Source organism: Rutidosis leptorrhynchoides, chromosome 10 (genome assembly GCF_046630445.1).
Source record: "Rutidosis leptorrhynchoides isolate AG116_Rl617_1_P2 chromosome 10, CSIRO_AGI_Rlap_v1, whole genome shotgun sequence".
In the NCBI taxonomy this organism is placed as follows: Eukaryota; Viridiplantae; Streptophyta; class Magnoliopsida; order Asterales; family Asteraceae; genus Rutidosis; species Rutidosis leptorrhynchoides.
Genome location: NC_092342.1, coordinates 281,365,507 through 281,370,033, shown reverse-complemented (window position 1 = coordinate 281,370,033; position 4,527 = coordinate 281,365,507). Strand labels below are relative to the sequence as shown.

The 4,527-nt window shown below is 31.8% G+C and overlaps 1 non-coding gene across 1 annotated transcript; it reads left to right on the top strand.

Annotated features, from left to right (window-relative positions):
* The first annotated feature begins 344 nt into the window (after window positions 1-344).
* Window positions 345-451, top strand: LOC139873904 (small nucleolar RNA R71). The gene has a single exon (XR_011767615.1). It is a non-coding gene; the product is annotated as a small nucleolar RNA R71 (small nucleolar RNA).
* Window positions 452-4,527: the final 4,076 nt, after the last annotated feature.

Genomic DNA, 4,527 nt, shown 5'->3' with positions numbered 1-4,527 from the left:
ATACTGAGACAATCTTTTGTCAAATGTGGTCCTCCACACTACTCACAACTAATTCGTATTGAGTGAATATTTTTAGTCATCTTTTCCATTCGTCTCTCGACATCATCTATCTTTGCGGAAATGGAATCAAAGTCATGGCTAGAATCGGCTCTAGCTGCTTTAGATGATCTAACGATATCTTTTTCTTGATGCCACTCATGTGAGTGGGAGGCAGTGTTACAATAATTTTGTAAGCTTCAGTTGCGGTTTTCTTCATAATGGAACCACCAACTGCTATATCGATATCTTTTTGTGTAGTGATGTCGCATCCTTGATAGAATATTTGTACTATTTGATAAGTGTCTAAACCATGTTGCGGACATCCTCTCAATAACTTCCCAAATCTTGTCCACGCTTCATATAGAGTTTCATTTGTCTTCTGCGTGAACGTAACAATTTCTCCTTGAAGTCTCACGGCTTTAGATGCCGGAAAGAATTGTTTAAGAAATGTTTCAACTAAAACATCCCATGTATCAATCGCCCCTTCAGGTAATGATTCTAACCAATCTTTGGCTTCTCCCTTTAAAGTCCAGGGAAATAACATGAGATAAATCTGTTCATCCTCAACTTCTCGAATTTTAAATAGAGTACAGATTCTATAAAGGTACGAAGATGTTCATTTGGATCTTCCTTCGGCGCACCACTAAATTGGAATTGATTAGTTACCATGTGTAGGATTTGTCCATTGATTTCATAATCTGGCGCATTAATGTCTGGTTGAGTAATTGCGTGACCTTGGCCAGCGCGTGTAGCTCTCATTCGGTCTTCCATACTTAGAGGTTCCAGATTTTCCATGATTGAATTGGTTGAATCTGAATCACTAGTGAATTCTGATTTAATAGTTTCTTTCTCGACAATCTCTGGATGAGTGATTTGTGGTTCAGGAGGAATGATTATTGGTTCAGGATCTCTGAATTGTCCCTGAATATCCTCCGGATTCTCAATTGTGAGATCGGGTTCAAAAAATGGATTATCGGAAATTTGAATTGGAGTACTTGGTCGACTGGATGACGATTCTAATGAAAAATCAACGGCGACAATATTGGATAGATGTCTTGATCGAGTTACAGGTGGTGAACATATGAAAGGTGGTGAACGTTTTGCTCGGTGCATTCACTGAATATCCTATTAGTTATAAAAATAAAAATTATATAAGTTATCAAATTAATAGACTTTTCTGATTTTTCCCACGTTTCGAATAGCCAATAGATGCAGCAGGTAGCCAGGACCCTTTAAATCGGAAGCCCACAACTCGCCACTAACAAATCCAACTATTACTAAGAACCAGAAAATTTTGGATGTCTATTAATTTAACCGCTTAAAATAATTTTTCGTTTTGAAATTTAAAGAAAATAAATAAAATTCTATTTCCTAAAAACTAGAGCGTCGAAAAATAAAAAGTCGAAAAACAAAAATAATGAAGTAGAGCATCGGAACTTTAAAGTCTAAAAACTAAATATAAAAAGTTGCGCCTAAAGGTATTCAAGCTTAAAAGGAAATCTATATCCAAAACGGCAATAACTTAAAAGGCACTAAAATATATAAACGGCGTCGCAAAATTCTAAAGCGCCTAAATCTTAATCTAAAGAAAAAGCACTTAAGGGATTTTACGGTAGAGCCTAAAAATCTAGAAATAAAAATAACTACGGCAAATACTAAATTTAAAACTAAGTATGAACGAAAAATATACAATTTACGAATTAAATGATTAAAAAGATACAAATATAAAAAGAAACTTAACTTTATATAAATACAATTTTTATAAAAATATTAATTTTATATTATTTATTTTATAAAAGTATTAATTTTATAATTAATAAAACTAATTTAAAACTTAAAAATACAAAAATAAATAAACTAAAACTAATTAATATAAAATATAAACCCTAATCTTAATTAATTAATATTAATTATATATTAATCAAAACCCTAATCGATCAGACTAATGTACCAGGCCTGTCAAATCACTCCATGCGATCACATGGAGTGTATGCTATAATTTCATGTGGTCGCATGACCCTCGGATCCAGTTCAGATGTTGGGCTGCTACAGTGTAGTGGCCCGATTACTTTTTATTTTTTTTTATTTTTCTGTTTTTAATTTATTTATATAAAATAAATAAAAACTTAATTTTTTTTATAAACTAAAATAGAAATAGATTAACTTTATAATTTTATATATTTTAAACAAACTCTTAAAAAATATATATATTTTGTTTTTTCTTTTTATATTTTTGTATTTTTAATATTTAAAACGTATTTTTACAAAACGAAATTAAAACTTAATAAAAATCATTTTTTTATATATAGCGTTTTGCTTCCGGCGTTTAAGATGTCCCCGGCAGCGCGCCAAAAATACTTGTTGTGCGTAGAGGTGTATACGAAATAGTTATATTTTTATTGCGAAATACTATTAAATACGATACAATTTTACACAAGTTATTTATTTATTTATAGAGTGGAAATACCTAAACCTTGCTACAACACTTATAGGCAGTGTACCTAATAGTACAGTAGTGTAGTTTTTAGTAAGTCCGGTTCGTTCCACAGGGAGCTAGCCAAGTTTAACGCTATATTTTTAAAACTATATTTGTATATAAATATATAAGTAGTATTATTATTATAAAAGGGGGTTTTTACCGTTTAATGACCGGTTTGTCGATTTTATATCTTAAGTCGCAGTTAAAACCTAATGTAAAATATTAAAAATAAGTATAACTTAATTTAAAGCGTAAAGTAAATAACGATAATTAAAGTGCGATAAATAAATTGACGATAAATAAAATTGCGATAATTAAAAGTACGATAAATAAAATGACAGTAAATAAAAGTGCGATGAAATATGAAATAAAGGAATTATGCTTATTTAAACTTCCGTAATCATGATGTTCGACGTGTTGATTTTAGTTTATTACCATGGGTTAATTGTCCTTTGTCCTGGATTATTCGATATGTCCATACGGTTTTATCCATAATAGTCCATCAGTCATAAATATAAAGTGCGAGAGTCTTCGTCAAATTATCCTTATACCCGAAGTCAAATATTCCAACTAATTGGGGATTCAAACTGTGACAAGGTCTTAATACTTTGTATAATGAATACACCAGGTTATCGACTGCGTGTAATCCAAGGTTTTATTACTTTGTTAACAATTACACCAATTACCCTTGAATGTAATCCACCCCTGTTTTAATGAGTCCATTAACTATTAATCCATTCCCGTGTCCGGTCAAATGAATAATTATTGGTATTTATAGATATCCCGCTCACCGTACCCAGTCAAGCGTATGTGGTTATATATAAATACGTCAAATTATAAGTCTATATATTAAATTAACGAGGTATCATTTAGTTAATATAAAGCCCATTAATAGCCCATAGTCTAATTTCCACAAGTGTCGTTCTTTTATCCAAACCCCAATTATGGTCCAAAGCCCAATTATCCCGTCTTTAATATTTAGCCCACCATCACGATTACTTCAATTTAAATAAGCATAATAATAACTTAGCTACAAGACATTAATTTAAAAAGGTTGAACATAACTTACAATGATTAATAATAGCGTAGCGTTACACGGACAGAATTTCGACTTACACACTTACAACATTAGCCACTATAACCTTATTATTAAACTTTAATATTAAATTTATAATTAAAATATAAATATAAATATATATATGAGAGGAGTGAGAGATAGATGAAAGAGTACTCCATTCGTCCGAAAAACTGACTTTTTATAGAATGTGGCCTGCTACAGTGATCCGTGAGATCGCATGGTTTTTGTGCTTCCAGGCCATGCGATCGCATGGCCCTCTGATCCAGCTCACATAACTTTATTTTCTAGTTTGCCGACGGTTTTAATATATAATATAATATATATATAATTTTTAAGAATTAATTATATATTATATTATATTCATGTGCATAGTTGACTTGTAATTTTTAGTCCGTTGCGTCGCGTATTGAGAGTTGACTCTGGTCCCGGTTCTGGATTTTCGAACGTCCTTGCGTACAATTTAATATCTCGTACTTTGCGTTTCGCGTCTTGTACTCTTGTAATTTTGAGACGTTTCTCATCAATAAATTGAACCTCTTGGATTGTACTTTGTACTTTTGAGCTTTTTGGTTGTTTGCGTCTTCAAATCGTCGAATCTGTCTTTTGTCTTCACCTTTTATTATTTAAACGAATATCACTTGTAAATAGAACAATTGCAACCAAAAGCTTGTATTTCTTGAAGGATAATGCTATGAAATATATGTTCGTTTTTAGCATTATCAGGAGTTCCTCGAGGATGTTAAGAAAATGTTTCTAGATACGATTGACGAACAACTAGTCAATGTAGTAAAGGAGCAAGTTAAGGGCCGTTCTTCACGAAGATAATGTGAGAAGACGGGACTTTCTCTATAAGAACTTCAAGGATTCTCAACCTCCCACCTTTGAAGGTGAACGAGACCCTCTAAAGAGTGCCCGTTGGATCTCCGACATA